This window comes from Cygnus olor, chromosome 2, assembly GCF_009769625.2.
Source record: "Cygnus olor isolate bCygOlo1 chromosome 2, bCygOlo1.pri.v2, whole genome shotgun sequence".
Lineage (NCBI taxonomy): Eukaryota > Metazoa > Chordata > Aves > Anseriformes > Anatidae > Cygnus > Cygnus olor.
This window is the reverse complement of record NC_049170.1, coordinates 136,838,948-136,857,160: the sequence shown is the minus strand read 5'-3', so window position 1 is coordinate 136,857,160 and position 18,213 is coordinate 136,838,948. Positions and strand designations below refer to the sequence as shown.

General features: G+C 40.9%; 1 long non-coding RNA gene across 5 annotated transcripts in view; it reads right to left on the bottom strand.

Annotated features, from left to right (window-relative positions):
• Positions 1-17,472, bottom strand: part of LOC121064689 — a 34,679-nt gene extending 17,207 nt beyond the window's left edge. For 2 of the 5 annotated variants that reach the window (XR_005816630.1, XR_005816628.1), the window contains exons 1-3: positions 17,170-17,472; positions 16,920-17,036; positions 14,406-14,556 (exon numbers count right to left, since the gene is read on the bottom strand). This is a non-coding gene — a long non-coding RNA (uncharacterized LOC121064689). Of the gene's footprint in view, positions 1-60; positions 1,877-14,405; positions 14,557-16,919; positions 17,037-17,169 lie in introns of all 5 variants that reach the window. The other 3 variants (XR_005816627.1, XR_005816629.1, XR_005816631.1) reach the window with 3 other exon arrangements.
• Positions 17,473-18,213: the final 741 nt, after the last annotated feature.

The window sequence follows — 18,213 nt, the reverse complement described above, 5'->3', positions numbered from 1 at the left end:
ATCGTATTATTTACTCAGATGGGGTTAATTGCTGAATAAGAATGGTTCCTTTCAGTTTACCTTTTTACAGCCTCACGCGCACTGGATATGGAAGACAGGAAAGTCTGTGATAAATATCAAACTTTCTAATCAGAAACTAGCCCAGTCGTATTTGAAATCTTGAACTTAATCCAGAATCAGGAAATGCAGCCACTTGTGTTACTGTTGCTGAAAGAAGAAAATGACCTTTTTATTGTAGCTTACATTCACTATTGTACCTGTGAACCATGGGGAATGGAGCAGAAGAAATGCAAGGGCTTAAGGAGACCTTCTTTAACAAGAAAACTGAAATTGGGTGTAATAAAAATATATAGCTGATATAAAGGCTGTGTTTCTCCAGGGGATATTGGTGACTTTGACATGGATTCAATCCTAACTTTCCTGCTTCTTAGCTATTGTTAAATGTTTTCTGTCAGATACATTGCTTTAAATTTTACCAGAAGAAGACCGTTTGAGAAAAATTAATAAGCCACACCTTTAACAGGAACACAAAAGTGAAATAATGCTCTAAATTTTGAAGTGAAGACTGACATTCAGCAAATACTTTTTATTTCCCAGTGATGTTACGGGGTGAATGCCTGCAGGATTATTTCAATATAATGACCCTCTGCCGATGACTAATTTATAGCTGAAGTGGAAGCAACACCAGTACCAAAGGGCCATAACTCAACAGCATGCTCCTGGACTGCACGCAGTGGTAGGTGACGTTGGACCAGATGAGATCACAAACATAAAATTATTCACCCAACCAAGCTTTTTTATTTTATTTATGTTTTTATTTTCTAATGAGTGCTTCATTGTGGTACCCGCTGAGGTTCTGAAGAACTGGAGAATCAGATGCAAAGGGTATTGACAGCACAGGTGGAGCTAGATTTGCCAAGTAGTCATAATACTTAAATGAAGTGGATAGATTTTAGAATAGTTTTAATATATTTTAAATATTTTAGAAATTCTAAGAGCGTTATACATTCCTTAGGGCTGGCCATTCTCTCTGGAAATTTGTAGTCTTAATCCTCTGGAGAAATCAGATCCTAGTTATAAGTGAAAGTTTAAGTTGATGGGTCAGACAGTGGAAAGCTGTAAAAGCTTCCTGTTCATTTTTATACAGTTTTCAGTACCTGGTAAAAGAGAATTGGTCTTGATTTCTGATTCCTAGATCTCATTTTTCACTCTGCTGGATTCTGGCATTAAGATTTTCATTTCCTTTTCACTGTTTATGATATAAAATTCTCCAAAAGATATTTAAAATGGATCAAAACAAAATCACACACCAACACAAAAGAAAAATTCACAGGAATTTCTTTAAGCTTGCCTGTTACTCAGTGAAACATTGGTATTGGACTGAAAGGATAATCTTGTACTTTTCTGGAAAAAGGCCGTATGGATTATTTTATCAGATCACCAGCTCTTATAGGGCATAATGAAAATTTTGCCATGAGTTTCAGCTGGAAACTTTAGGCCTTACCCAGATGGTTCATTGGCTGTGACATGCAAGGACTGTCTAAGGTCCAGCACCGGCCACTCCTTATACCAAAGGATGAGAGAGTGAGTGACTAAATCCCACCACCAGCAGCCACCAGCAGCGCTGTGTGTGATTCCCCAGGGTCCAACCTCAGCACTGGCAATTACATGGTGCTCCCCAAGGAATTAAACTGCATTGACATGTCACGTTAGCAGGTGGAGTTGCAGCAGATGGGATGTCAGTAAGCACACCTTGAGCCCGCAGCAATTCTCAGACTGGAGTTGGACAGGAAGCAGTTTTATAGTCCCACCTTTACTGCTGTGGATATTTTAATTTTTCACTATGCTTCCATGAGAAGAGGGAAATCAAGACCTTCTGAAATGAAAGAAAGAACAACAAAAATCAAGAAAATAACTACATTGTAAAAGCCAGTCCTGTAGTTAGGTCATTGGCTTGAAATCTGGGAAAGTAACCTCCATGTCATTGCTCTAAGTCATTTAGAATAAGAGCTCATTTAGCATAAGAGATGATTGAAAGGGACATAGCTAGTCAGAAAGGCTGCTGTAATAAGCATCCACCACACACAATTATTTTTGCAAACACATCAATTTGTGTGTGTCTAACCTGAGTGCTGAGTGAAAGACATGTTTGTTGAAATACAAAACTAGACCAGCCATTTGCCTTTTATACTCTGCTTGGATGTCTGTTTCAGAATATCCCTGTTACAGAGAAATTTCTTCTCATTTCCACCCATATTTATATGTGTATAGCGTATTCCCACCTGTTCCTACATGAACAGTTTCCTCTAACACAAACTGTTTTTCCCACTCTGATGTTCCTGTGATGTATTTTTACAGATTAGTTAAATCCCTTCTCACTCTTCCTTCTGCTGAGCTGATGAGGTTTAACTGCCCATATCACAGAACCACAGAATCATCTAGGTTGGAAGAGACCTCCAAGATCATCTAGTCCAACCTCTGATTAACAAATCCTCCACTAAACCATATCGCTAAGCTCTAAATCTAAATGTCTCTTAAAGACCTCCAGGGATGGTGACTCAACCACTTCCCTGGGCAGCCCATTCCAATGCCTAACAACCCTTTCAGTAAAGAATTTCCTCCCTAATATCCAACCTAAACCTCCCCTGGCGCAACTTTAGCCCATTCCCCCTCCTCCTGTCACCAGGCACGTGGGAGAATAGACCAACCCCCACCTCGCTACAGCCTCCTTTAAGGTACCTGTAGAGTGCGATAAGGTCGCCCCTGAGCCTCCTCTTTTCCAGGCTGAACAATCCCAGCTCCCTCAGCCACTCCTCGTAAGACTTGTTCTCCAGACCCCTCACCAGCTTCGTTGCCCTATCTCACCTCATACAAGAAGAGATCCTCCTCCAGCCATCCCTGCCACTGTGGCAGCAGAGGACTCGCACACAGTCTTTGTAGGAGGCTTTGCCACCAGCATCGATCCTTCCATCCCACTGCTGAAAATTCTGGGTGTAAATCTCTTTCATTTGGACCGTGCTGAGGGCTCATGGATGCCCTGTAGTTGACTAGCACCCCCTGGTCTTCCTTCTCTTCTATTGTTTTACAGTTATGAAGTCTTAAAACAGCAGAAAACTCTTGTAGTTTGAAAATAAAAGTGTGACTTTGCCGTAAAACCTGTGTTATTTTAACCTCTTACTCTTATTGCAGACCTCCTCTGAGCTGATGATGCTTCAGTGCCATCAATACATTTATGTCTCTGTGTTAAAGTCACTAATGTAAAAATTTTTGTAAGATGAGTTTAAAAGTATCTTCCATATACTTTGTCAATAACATCTTCCCAACAGTTTTAATATAACTAGTAATTACATTGTCTGCTTAGCCGGTTTTTAGAGTTTTAGCATAAAAATTATACAAGATGTGTTCATACAAAAGAGAATCTCCATCCTAGCAGTTTTGTAGCAAGCAACAAAGGTATCATGTATGTTTTCCTTGTTCCAGATATGCATCACGTCACAGAAGAAAGTATTGCCTTAAGTCTGGTTGATCCACTTTTGTTATATCCCTTATGTCTTTTATTCTACTTTCTGTTTACTTGTATCTTTTCTTTCCAAGGTTTTCTCTAAAACCTTACACGCTGTTGGAGGACACCTAGGAAACCTGGGGTTTCAGAATTACTTTTTCCCTCCATTTAAACTTCTTTCTTTTCCGCCTGTTAGACCTTTGCTGACAACCCAAAACACCAGAAATCCAGGATGGGGGTTGTTCAACAACCCAGTTTAAATTAGGAAACTTCTAATCTCAGCCTCCTATATGAGCTTGGAGTGCTCAGAATCATTTGGCCCTACTTCCCTGATGGTGCTGAATTCACTGCTACAGTAACTCCTCAGCAAACAAGCAAGGAAATTGATAATCAGTTGCCTCACTTGCTGATGTGACATTCAGAAACAAAGCATGCCATATTTATTTAGTCTATCTCCAGTTGTGCTTTAATGATGGTTTTGTGACGGCACAAGAAAGAGTTAACAACAAAAAACAAGTCCTGCTTCAAGTATTTTTATACCTTCATGCTACAGAGCTGTGGTGAAAAACAACATTTTAAGTGTTGCTCTTTTTTTCCATTAGGTTGTCTGCTTTTACAGGTGGTGTGTCAATATAAGATCTGAAAATCTCCACACATGAAAATGTGATGGAGAGATGGTCTGCAACTGAAACACTCAACCTATCTGACCCGTTGCTTAAGGGTGTATAACACAGTCACTCAGTGACTAACAGTAACAGTCTGGTGTGTGAACACCTAAATCTATGAAAGCCAGAGATACAGCTGTCTCCCTAGCAGCTGGTTCTCTTTGTCCTGGAGCAGTGGATATAGACTCAATTCCAAATCCCCTGACAAAAGAGTCTAGCAATCACAGCATTCACCCAACAACCAAGTGAAGAATTTCACCTGTAATCTATTTAATAAAAGACAGACCCCCACTGATTCTTTCCTACCACTTTCATTGTTTTTAAGATTTGCATGGCTGTTTATCACCTTCAAAAGTGAATTATTTGTGTACCACTATTCTGCCAGAAAGCTGGATCAAGATGAACATTTGGAGTCAGAGGGAACAGAGCTGACAGCTTTGGCTTTACATCTTCTCACAGTCAACTGATACCACCAGACTGCTACCACAATCAGAACATTACTGGATAATTCAGGTGTAAAGGGACCTCAGGGGGCTGCTAGCCCAACCTGCTGCTCCAGGCAGGGTCTGCTTTCTGGTCACCTTAAGTTGCTCAGGTCAGGTCTTGATAACTTCCAGAGATGGGCACTGCACATCTTCCCTGAGCAGTTTGTTCCCCTGCTTGATTGCCCTCATGGGAAAAGAGTTTGTCCTTGTATCCAGTTGGAAATTCAGTTCTTTTAATTTAATTGAAAACAAAATTGTCTGTTGTCTGTTGTCCTGCTACCATGCAACTCATCTGGTCTCATGGACTTGTAGAGGTTGGGTTCTTGCAAATAGTTCCTCACTGGATCCTCAGCCAGAGCTGGCTATTCTTATCACCCTTGAACCCATTAAATAAACACAGATGTCTGGGAGGCCTTGCCGATGAAGAGGCAAAGCAGGCAGCAAGTACCTAAGCTCTGTTGCGTCTGCTGGCAGTAGATCACCTTCCCCTTTCAGCAACAGAACCTTGTTTTCTCTGCTTAGCCTTTTCCTGAGCTAATGGCAGAAGTTCTTGTTGCCTTTGACATCTTTTGCAACCATCAACTATAGGTGAGCCTTGGTTTTCATAGCACTTCCCTTATATGTCTGGGCGTGGGTTCCAAATCCCTTTGTGGCCTGTACCTGCTTTCACTTCCTGTGTGCTGTTTTTTCCTGCAGGAGCTTGTACTTGTGTTCTCTGTTTAGCAAAGTCAGCCTCCTGATACACCTACCTGATTTCCTGGGTGTTGGGAGGGATTGTATTTGAGTCTGGAGAAGGTTGTCCTTAGCACCTGCCAGATTTCCCGAGATCTTTACCTTCAGAGCTCTTCCCATGGGATCCCATCTGTCCATTTCCCAACTTAGCCAACCTCTGGCTGCCCCTATTCAGCTATTCTTCCTCCTCACACCCCTCAGGATCTTCAATTTAGTGGGCACTAAAATAGTGGCTGCCTCTGATTATCACATTCCCAACCAACTCTTTCTTGTTTGTAATAGCAGATCTAACTGTGCATAACCCATGGTTGACCCATCCAGTACCTCTACCAAGAAATGACCCTGCCTTCCATAAACCTCTTAGACTGCTTGTGTCCACAGTGCTGCTCTTCCAGAAGATGCCATGAGGTTGAAATCCCACATAAAAAATAGCATCTCTCATCCAAGGACTTTCTTGAGTTGTTTAAAGAAATCTTTTCCCACTTATTCACCTTGTTTGGGTGGTCTGTAACACCATCACACCACATTGCCATTCTCACTGAGCTCTCCTCTGATCATGATGCACAAACTCTCACCCAGCCCATCAAACATCCCATTCAAGCACTCCATATATTAGATCTGCTTCTTCACATAGAGGATAAGCTACCGTTGTTTTTTCTGTGTCTCCCGAAGAGCTGATATTCACCATAGCACTGCAGTCATCTGAACTTTCCCCTGCTCATCCAAGTTATTCCAACAATGTTGTAGCTCTGTAACCACATGCAGAGCTCTAGTTCCTCCTGCTTGTTTCCCACTCTCTGCACTTTATTGCACCTGTACTTGAGTCAGGCTTCCTTTCACATTTTTTTATCATTCCTGAGGAATTTATTTTTCTTATCCCCCCCAAAATTTTCTTTCCACCCATGACCATGGTTTCTGCTCTTAGAGGTGGTTTGCAGTCTCCTTTCCCGAATAGTTCAAGTTTAAAGAACTTTCAATACCTAAAATACTCGATATCTTTCAATATTCAGTACTTTCCAATATCCAGTAATGTTCAAAACTTTGCTTTTCATTCTTCCTGCTGTGGGTGTTTTGTTATTTATTTTGAAACACATTAAACGTATTCATATCAGATTTTTCATGCTGTGTCACCATGACATGTTTTCTTAAAGCACCATGAGATGTTTCCTTGAAAGGGGCACTATGTGGATTTTCCATGGTGCTTAATGATCAAAAGTAGCAGGCTGCTTTTAGCTGCCATCATTGGGAATCACCACACAGAAAGATAATTTGGAGTAAATGTATCAACGGCAGTGATGGCAGGAGAGTCCGGTGCCCTTAAGTATCATTTTTTGTTTTTATCCAAAAGCAACCTTTTCTAACGAGTTCACAGAACGCATAATAATACTGTCTTAAAGTGTCTGCCACACAGAATAAGGTCATGCACCACCACAGAGGAGGCGCAAGGGAATGAAAGGTGGACAAAAAATATTGCAAAATATTAATTCATATCATTTTTTTTTCTGATCTCTGAGAGGACATGAATCTGTGAGGAGGAATGTGAATGAACCAGAAGGAAGAAGATAACATATGTCCTTCCGAGAATGAATGAAAATTGAGTTTGTTGCCTGTTTTGTTCCTATCAACATGCTATTTTTGGAATTTAATGTAAAACTCCTGTGTATTTCTAATATCAGTGAAGCTGACCACAATATGAAACAGCCACTGGAAGATGTCCACAGATGACCAAGGGGGTTTTGGAATTAGACTGACTGATATGTATTGCCAGACAGCACAACATGGGCAGTCTAATGGAATAAGACTTTCAACATTGTAAAAATGCTTGAGGCATAAGTAGAATTATTCTGAACTTCAAATTAGAAACTTTGGGTCAATTGGACAAAAATTCTTTTAACTTTGGGGGTTGATCAGGTTTGACTTGTTCCTTTATGAGACTGTCCAATAATTTAGGAACTAGGTTTATCTGTTTGTTTATTTGCTTTCCTTCACTTTCTTGTCTATGCTGAATCTTTCTGTACCAAGAAACACGAAGAAGTCAAAGGCCATTCAAGACTTGCTGCACTCTTTCCGAGACAGAGTCCTCAGACAGCCAGAACTGCTTTTTATGCAATTTATTGGCAGCGAAAAGGAATGGAAGAGAGGTGAAGAGATGGCCCATAAAAAAGGTTGTTCTAGGTTGGTGTCTGATCTGGAATTTCACATCTGGAAAGGTGGAAAGTCAAAAGGCTCAGTTTTGCCCTTTAGGTGTGGAAAAGTGAGTATGTTTTATAAATAACATGTCCTTTCACTTGAGCAAAAAATAATAGCATGCTGTACATGACATTCCTTCTCTGAGTAGGTGAGAGTGAGATGAGGGCAGTAACATCTGAACTGAAGAGGAAGGTGAATCAAATTCTACCACTTCTTACCTATCACAAAAATTGCAACTTGATAGGAACAAATCAATCTGGACATAATAATGACCCTTTTCCCAAACATAAGCATCTCCGTACCAGTGATTTAAAGATGAAAAAAGGAATTTCAAACTTGTATTGATTTCTTGTTTCTTTCCATTTTATTTGAAAATGAATGTTGGAAAAATTTATTTTAGCTTGGTTCAAATTTTTAAATATATATATTTAAAATTAGATATTCATATTCCAACCAGGCTGAAAGATACTGTGACTGGGGGACTGGTAGAGTGGCAACACCATTGAAGAATTTGTTAAGACAGATATTTTAAGGTAACTAAAATGACTTTTAGAGTTTATTACTCCCATTTAACTTCAATATTTAGCATTGAGAAGAGAAGACTTCATTGAAAAACTAAGAGTCAAACCATTTTAAGTATTATGATTCACAGTAAACACCGCTTTTACCTTCCAGTAATTCTTTGAAAAAACAGACAATGCCAAAATTTTACTCATAATTTTAATAATATAAAGGGGTAAAAGAAGAAAAACTCTTCAGATACAACTTCCAGGTTGTTCTGCTGTGAGGCAAGGCAAGGCAAGGCAAGGCAAGGCAAGGCAAGGCAAGGCAAGGAAAATATTTTTAACACAGACATGACTTTAAGGAAAATAAATTTCTAGAGTGAAGCCCTAAGTCCTCTTGAAAATAGTAATGATGACAACAGTCAAGTTCTGCATGATTGATTCTTAACTTCCAGGGTAGAAATCCAAATAATTTCAGTGGTTTACTGAATGTGACTAAAATTTTTTTTAATACTTTGTTATTTACCAGAAACAGAAATTCAACCTGACAGTTTTTTGCTCTTTAAATTTTTTGTATTTTTGTTTGGTTGGTTGGTTGGTGTTGTTTTTGCTTGGTTGGTTTTGCTTGTTTGTTTGTTTTGTAAATTACCTTTCTATATCACAAAAGATGATTTTATTTTTCAGGGATTTCTGATCTGACTCTCTAGGTCAGAAGAGCATTGGTGGCAGCCATCAAAGGGCATCTGGTATACCATGCAGCTCTGCCCAGCCCACTGCCTTTTTTGCTGATGATGTCAAGGACTGAAGGTTAACCCACAGCAAAAATAGCACATCATGAGGGTTCCAAGAGCCAAACAGCTCCTCAAATGCTTTGCCACAACTTGGTATTTAACGCATGGGCTGCCATGACTGAAACCTAACACCTGATCGCTCAGCCTTCAAAAGGCTGGACAACCTCATGGCAAAGCCATTAGATTCTGGAGGTCTCCCTTAGTGGCATATATACAATAAAAGAAGTCTTTAATGTCATATTTCAGTGAACCAAAATCTCATATTTTCTTAACTGCTCATTACTGCTTTTTGTTTTTTCCAAGTCTGAGAGAGAAACGTAAGTAAATTTCCCAGTGATGTTGGTGATGTGACTATCACAGCAATTAACTGATTGCATCTGGGATAACAGCTATCAGCAATATTACTTATGGGTTATTTTTAGCTGTACACATTGCATGGAAAAATGAGATGCCCAATAAAGGAGACTTGCTGCATCTTTCATACCTCAAATGGGAAAAAGGAGGGCAGACATGTTTTGTCTGTTCTGTTTTTGTCAAACAAACTGAGCTCTGATCTTATGGATGAGTCTGGAAGACTATGAGTGTCACTATCTCATTATACAGCGCAGTTTGGTTACTTGCATGGATGATTCAGCAGAATGTGCAGAAGTAGAGAAGTGACACATTTGTGATTTCTGAGGCCTTCTTCCAGCAGAGATTTACAGTAACTGATGATGAGACATATTTTTAACTATTCTTAATGTATACAAAAAGCCCAAACTTGAACTATTACATGTCCTTTGCATGCATCAGTCTCTCACATGTTTTAGCCATCTTGACAATTCAAGACTTTGCTGTTTTTAAGAGTTTACAAGGTAAAAAAGAATTGCACTTTGGTTTAGTTAAGGTTTCTGGATTAATGTACATGGATGCTTCTGCATGTTGTTGATAAGCATCAGAGTGTCTGTTCAATAGTGAGAACAAATATATGTGCATCTCAGAAATGAGGAAGAATGGAGAAATTTCCCTACAATTAAGATTTCAAAAGGCTATTCTTCTAGGTCCATAGGAAGAAACTTTCTAAAGTCCCACCACCAGCATGCTTTTTGCCTTTTTATTTTACATACAATACACTATGTAAGTGAGGTACGAAAAACACATTTTCCTTGGTACTGTGTCTACTGAAATGAGGTCTTGCTAAGGCAAAATCATGGGGTTTAACAATCTAAGGTTAAGGTCCAGCCTCCTAAACCATTTTGTGTGTCTCCTTCTCTGGAGATTGGGAGCCAAGACATGTATCTGTATGATATCTACTATTGAGGCACACATATCATTCATTTGATTAACTTCGGGAATGAATCCCATGACAAATCAACTCCTGGCATAAAGCTTGCTTAGGTCTCTGCCTGCTGATGTGAGGGAGCTATTAGAAAACATTTTGTGAGATGAAAACAGAAGTGCCGTGCAAATGTCTCAGATATGAGGTGGCAGCAGACTTGAATATCTGAAGGTACCCACAATTACCAGGAGACTTCTCCTTATAATGGATGTAATGATTTGTGTCAGGTTTTGGAGTTACACAGGCTAATAGGTGGATTGAACTGGCACAGAATGAGTTAAAAAGGTTCAGGGATGTGCATATGATTCAAGGAGCAGTACCAGGAAATATCCCTGGCCAGGATGCCCCAGGAAATCACATTTCTTTTTGCTCCATTAATGTCTCCTGCCAGCTGCCTGGCTGCTGTGTCAGCTCTTCAAGCCTGTCATGGCGCTGCCTACTGGCAGCTCTTACGACATTGCAAGGAAACCTCTAACAAAGCTTGCTGCCCCTGCAGTCGCCTCTTCTCCCCCTCTCCAGGAGTGCAGAAGAGATTGCTGAGGACACCAGGGCATCTTCTGACATGGCCTGTGCAGCCAGGACATGGAGGTGCTTGGAGCACAGTGTGCTGCAGACCCAGGGTAGGTATTGCTGTCTATCTGACAGACTTTATCTCAGGTTTTGGATTTGAGCTCTGAGAGCTACTTCAAGCTGGTATGGCGGACCAGTATGCTGCTGAGCAGGGGTCATTCTGACATGGAGGAGAGCTTGCAGTGGTTCCTGTTCCCATGCATGACACACAGCAACCGAGGTGGCCCAGAGAGAGAGGCCCCTAGAGAAAGGCCACAGCAGTGTGCTGCAAATGGGCCTGGCACAGACCCAGCTCTGGGGACGGAGATGGGAGCCAGAGGGGTGAATCTTGCTCTGCCCATAGAGAACCTGGCCAGGTAAGCAAAGCCATCTCCAAGTACTGCTTGCCCAGAGGTGCAAGCACACCCAGCAGCCCAAGCACTGCACTGCAGATTGCAGGCCCCATCTGCTGCACAGCTCTTGCACCTTGGCCCAAAAACTGGGGTGAGGACTGAAGAAGGGATATGAAAATGCCAAAAGAGCAGACTGTGAACTTCTGACCAGGACCCAGATTAAACTTTCCCGGCACTTAAGGATGCTCTCCACAGAGCACACACGGCAGGACCCAGAGTGCCTGTGGTCTCCTCCATGGCCGCGACTTGGGTGGCTCTGGATTCCTCCACACAAGCATCTCCGCCTGGAGCCGCAGCCAGCTGTGCCAGCAGCACGGAGACCGGAGCTGGTTCGATATCTCTGCTAAGTGACTCATTGCAGGAATCCAGCTTCTGGTGCTGTCACGGGGATCCTACTCTCACTGCAGTGCCGTCGCCCCGAGCGAGCGAGGAAGGAGCGGGCTCTGGAGCCAAGCCTGCAGCCTCCGCTGTTGCTCTCAGCATGGGCTCGCATTCCTCCAGCACAGCTGCATCACGTCGCACAGGGCTTTGCATTGCTGGAGGACAGTGCCACTGGCAGGCCTGAGCACTCCTATCTGCTTTGTCAGGAAAACAACTGTTAGGGCCAGCTTCGGTCCCGTAGTCACGATTCCCCCATCCACACAAGGCTGCATGGGGAAGGTGGGGGTGCCTCAGGGCAGGAGCTGACTCCCTGCCACCAGCTCTGCTGCTGAAGTAATGCTGTGAGATACAGCATAGCATTGTCTGCAGGGGGAGAGCCCTGAATTACAATCTGAATTAGCTTTAAGTGGATTAGTTACACCCTATCAAACTCTTGTGTGCATGTTGCTATTCAGAATTACAGTGACCTGATTTCAGCACAACTTAATTCCACTCGTAGTGTGGTTAACCTAAATCTTAAGATGAATGTTTTATTACAGCTGGTAAATCTGCTTTGCACCTCTGCTTAATTTGGATTAACTTCCCAGAGGGACCATCCGTCCTTGAGCCCTGCTGGTGGCCAACTCGGGTTAAAGCCTCTGCTGCTGCCCCTGCCACTGTCACTGCCAGGAGGTGGAGTGCTCCCTGCCACAAGGAAGGAGCAGAAGAGGGTCAGTTACTGTGGACTACTGCCATAAGTCAACACTCAAAGCCCTTCTCTCTCTAGCTTTATCACCACCTGTCTGCTTAGGCAGGTACCACAGAGTCTCAGGGCCAGGACAGTGATGTGGGAGAAGGAGGTGCCACCACCCTGGGATGGGACAATCTGACACTGTTGCTGTGGAGAAAGAAGAAGGTTCCCAGCTGAGGGGAGGAAAACTGTCCTGGGAGCACCCCCTTTTCCCAGGCAGAGGAGGGAGGTACACCAGGGGTCCTCTTTAGCCTTCAAGGTAATCCCTACAGTGGAATTCCCCACTCACATGGATGCTTCCGTAGACTGCTACTTCCCAAACCCTTGCACAGGCAAGTCAATATTTCCTAAACGTGATGAGTCCAATGGTCAAGATGACCCAGAAGTGTATCTGGGCATCACCGCTAACCAAGGAACAACATTGCAGTCTTTGATTGCAGAGCTCTCCTACAACCACAGGGCATTTCTGCCCCTCTGGTGTGTGCACTTGGATGTGTTTCTTACCACTCCGAAATGATCAGCAAGAATCTGGTTCTGCCTGAATCTGAGCATTTTTCACTTTATGAATATTTGTCTAAGATGTCTGATTATTAAGGCCAAATGAAGCCTTCACTTCCTCTATAAATATTTGTGCAATGACCTATAACTACTGGCCAACATGCCTGCCAGCACTCCATTAGATGACATCCCATTTTACAATTAACTATTATCATTTGATAACCTCTTGAGGTTAAGAATACAGATGTAAGATCTCCAAGATTTCTGATGGGAATACTTCATATCAGAAGTATGTTTCCCTTGAGGATGACATCACCACAGGGACACATTTTTCAAATATTTTGGCCATCATATTTTGAAAGCTTCTTTAGAAATACAAAAATTATTTTTGAGCACTAAAAGAACTTTTCTATCAGTTTCAAGTAAACATACTACCATTTAACTCTTTTGAAAGCCCTGCACAATAACAACAAAAAGCGTCATGGGAAACAAAGATAAGTATTGTTGTGTAGCCAAAGAAAGAAGTATGTCCAATATATAGTATTTATATTACCTGACAGAAAAGTTTTTTGCTGAATGCTATCCTAGCTTTTTTTTGTGTGTGTGTGATGAAATAGTTCAAGTGGTGCCTAAGTCACAGTTTCAGATCAGGACCCTGACAGATTGTGGAGCTGGACTCCAGGTTCAAATCTAAGAAATCTCTGTGCACTGTGGAGCATTAGCTAACCTAAAGCCCTAAGCCTGAACCCCTCCCAGACATCAAACTCTGGTAAAAGCTGGATGTAAATTTAGTCTTGCCCCTGATTATAGACAGGACTTTTATCAGTGCCTGAGTACTGAAGGTAAATCAGGCAGAACCCTACTCAGTTTGGGTCCTCTTCTGCTGGCTGCTGCAAAGAGCCAACCATGTATGATTGACAAGGCCACGGGCTCTTGGGTCTTTATTGTAGGACAGCACTAAATAAATGAACATTCATTACCTCTTTTTTTTTTTTCCTTGTAGCTGATGAGCAGGTCTATAATTGCTCTGAGATGTTCTCTTACTTCCATTTATCATGCTAGATTAAAAATCTCATGTAACCTCAGTAAAATCTCATGAAGTATTACTCCATCATTCAAAAGGTAGCCATGATTTAATTAGTATTATCTTTATAAAACCTCATTTACTTATAATGTTATTTTGATAATATAGTATGCAAAATCATCCAAATGAGACTTTAAATTTACTCTAAAGACAATATTCAAACTAAGAATGAGCACTTGAACTTCGTTAAATAAGACTAGTTTAAGTGCCCAACCCCATTAATGCTTCTTGAATGCAGCACTAAAGTCACTTCCATTCTCAAAGGCTTCATAGAATTTCTAATAGTTTGATAGACAATCTCTGAAGATGTGTTTAACAGGAATGACGAACATAGCAAAGCATAATTTAAGCAATTAATTAGGTCTGAAATCTTAGTGTAGAATTAACATTGTGTGTCTAAGTTTCATAGTTTGAAAACCCATGGTATATTTTAAAATGTGAGTAGTTTGAGCTTTAAGAAGGAAAACAAAGTCAGTGTTGCTTTCAGAAAGCTGTATTAATACCTATGTGTCTTGATGGGTGTATTTATATTGTGAGACATATTAACTAATAAAAGAATGGTACCTTAAGGTAAACTGTTCTTCACTTCCACCAGTTTAGACAGCCAACAGTTTGGGTGTGTTGATAATAGAGGAAAACAATGGCTCCCATTGGCAAGGGCACCCACTCCTCTGTTGCATGTGCTCAGAGACTTTGCACCACTGGAAGGGAGACCCTGAAAAGCAAATTGCGGCATGTCCACATAACAGCAAAATACAGGCTGTTTTAAAAAACATCAGTGAAAGAGTGTTAGACTACTGCTGAGAAAGTGGTCCATCCATTTTCCAGCCTATGCAGAAATCTTGTGATAAGCTTCATCTTAGTCTTTTCAGAATACATACAAAATTCAGTTGTGCTATCTGGATTGAAAAACTGAGCGAAAGAAAAATATGTATCTATATACAGACTTTTTTATGTTTTATATTGCAGTATAACTGTCACTCTGGTCATCTTTCTTATCCTGCAAGGAAATGATCTTTTTTTATAGGGGTAACAGCTTGCAAGTCTGTTTTCCGTGAGACACCTCCCAAAATAAATTAAGTGTATACAAAGTGGGACAAGTATTCCTTCTTTTTCTTTCTCTCCCACTTCACTTTTATTGTACTTAGGCATTTATACCACACATACTAATAAACTGAATTTTCCACTACATCATACTGATGTAGATTGTGAAAAAGGAAAATAGAATATAATCAGATTCTGTTAGGTAGTATGGCTCTCGCCTCTACCTTTCTATCATATTAAAAACGGTCAACACTCTTGGGATTATATCAAATCTATTGCTCAGAAAAATACTTTAACTACACATAAACTAACAGTATAGTTAAAACATAAAGAACATATTTAAAGACCAAGCAATGTGATACAGAAATGCGATGATGCCTTTTTGATATGAACACCAGTCTAAGAATAGAAAGAGAAAAAGAAATTCACAGGAATTGTGGTTTAAGTTGATAAACACATGAAAGTGCATGAAATATGCATTTACTGGTCTAACAGTCCATGAGAAATTGTCACTCCAAGAAGAAATATTTGCAAAGCATAGAGAAGTTCATACAGTAACACCAAATTAAATAGATTTCATTGTCAGTTTTTGACATTACTAGACAAAAGACCACAAATCAGTAATACAGACTAATTCTAATGTGACCTAAAATTATAGAAACATAAGAGAAGGAATGAAAAAACTTTCAAATTTAGTTTAAAAGTACAGATGTCTTTGTTTTTTCATTGGCAACTTCAGCACTATTGCCTTTGGACATTTTATTTTTAAGAAACATCTGTCCAATTTGGATCTGTCATACTGCAACTGTGATTAGTTAGAGATGTTACAGAAAGCAAAATTATTTATGCAAGTAAAGTCTACAGAGATAGTATCTCATGAATACAAAGTAATAAACTTCGTGAGAATGACAATTTGAATTTTTCTATTGTCTTTTACCCATGGAGCCTAAACCACCTGAAAAGCATTATTTAATTGTATATTGCATAACCTAGAGAGATAGACAGGATGCATAACTAAAGCTCTGTAAGACTCCACTGAGATGGAAAACAGCACATATTCAGAAGTAGGAGTGCAATGCCACAACTTCAGAGGACATGAGGATGGAAGTCAATGAAAATTCAAGAACACGTAAGCAGGTAGCCTGTAATTATTTATGTTATGGTTGGCTGAGCTATCACCTTTAACATCAAAGCACTTGGGGTCCCTGCTCCGTGATGCTTACAACCACAACTGGACGGTCATTCTTCCCCTCCAAATATGGCAGTGGTAACTGCTCTGTTTTAAATCGTTTTTGTGAGAACTTTGAGATAAATTTTAGAGCTGGACAAAAAAATTTTAGACAAATAGTTTACTCGCCAAAAAATGCAGGATGACTGAAGCTATTTGGGAGCTTGGATTGAATTCAGCAAATTGTTTCAGCCAAACAATGTGGGGGAGGAAAGTGGAATTCTGAAAATGTGAAACATTTTGTTCTGACATTATCAAAATTACAAAATTCTTCCTTTATTTTCTTCTTTTTAGTTCAAGCATTAGAAAAAGTGGGCAGTGTAATCAAAAGAGAAGAAAAGAGGAGAATGACACACCACAAGAAAAACCTGGAGTGTGTCACACTTGGAAGCTTTTCAGTCTGACCATTTCCAGTTTGTGCAAGAAAGTCTCCAAATGAGAATGAGCTGTACCACAGAGAATAAGGATACGTGCACATTCCAGCTGAGAACATATTTCTCCTGTGAGTTAGAGCAAAGATGCACCAGTTGAAAGCTGGAAAATGCCGTTACTGAAGTCTACCAGTTTGATCTATTTGCTTGTCTTATATAACATGTTTGATGAGAAGTGATTTAGATGGCTTCTCATCTGCCTTGACTGAACTATTTTTGCACGGGTCATCCTCTGCCTTTTAGTGGTTACAAATATCAAGTAGACAAAACTATCAGTACTCTGGAATTGACCACACATCTTAGTCAAATGCTTCTCTTAGCAGACTACAGTTGCCTAGAGCTGACAAGTGCAGAATAAAGTTAAAGCTGCCTTACCTGCTCACCAGAGGACGGTTTTGTGGCTGAGGAGACATCACCTGGTGACTGAGGAACCAGCTAAAAGCAATTATTTTCCCACTCACCAACAGAGCAGCATGCAACTTTTCTTGAACTCTGGAAAACCCATTGAATATAATCCACATGACTTAAAATGATTGTCCTATGGCACACATTGGGCTAGTACAGTTATACAAATGGCCACAGCCAACTAGCTCAAGATCAAGGAATCCAAGAAAAATAAATCAACCTTTGCACATTCTCTTGTCCCAAGCTCCCCAGCAAGATCTTCAGCTGCAGCTGAAGGTCAAGACCAGTGACTGTATTAGTTTCTGAGCCCTAAAATACTGCCTTAAAGAAAAAAAAGAAAAAAAAAAGAAAAAAAATTAAATGTATCTAAGCCTTTGTGCTAGAAACCAATTCTAACCATGGCTCTCATCTCAGCAGTCAGAGGTAAGAGCAGCTCTCGTGGCACTGCTGTGTACATTCAGAGAATGTCTGGGAGAGATGGCACTCTGATAGGACCAAACAGTTGTTCTAGCAGACTGAGCTGCTCAGGCTGCAGATTTGGAACTGACTATTTAAAGTGTTTGGGAGACCCTATGACTCAAGCCCTAGCATTGAACTCCTGCTTGATAACAGACAGAGGGAGAGTGCTTACTCATAAACATGAGTGATGTTCAAATGTCTGAAATATCATTCCTTCCACTGTAGGAAACTGGCAGGGAAGCAAAAGATTAGAGGACCTACAAAGATGCATAGCTCAGGGACGTGTGGGAGGCTCTGACCCATTTCTGGCTGGATGTGTGAGCCTGCTCTCAGGGGCATGTTGACCAATCATCTGCAATACAAACCTTCAAGCCCTGGCAATTCACCTTGAACCTCAGAGACTCTGGAGCCTGACCCCAATCTGTTGTTGCTCATGCAGTCTGGATGAATTGGGCAGCCCTCAACAAACTACAGCTTCCACTGCTGGCAGAAATCCCAAGCTCAGCTGTACTGAGGCTCGATGGCTTCTCTTGCCCTTTGAGAGCTCATATAAGCTCCCTTGCAAGGCAAGAATCTGGCATCCAGAGCTGCAGCTACTAAACTCCATTTACAGTCATCTGCATATGATTTGCCATATGGAACTGAGGCACCACATTGTTGTGAAGGGAGAAGAGTGATGTGGAGGAGTGAAAAACATTCCTATAGGATCCAAATCTTGTTTCAATATTTTCGTAGGTTCATTCACTTTTGCGGTGCACAAGGAATGGGAACAGAGGAACTTTTGAGTATGTGTATGGCAGACTCA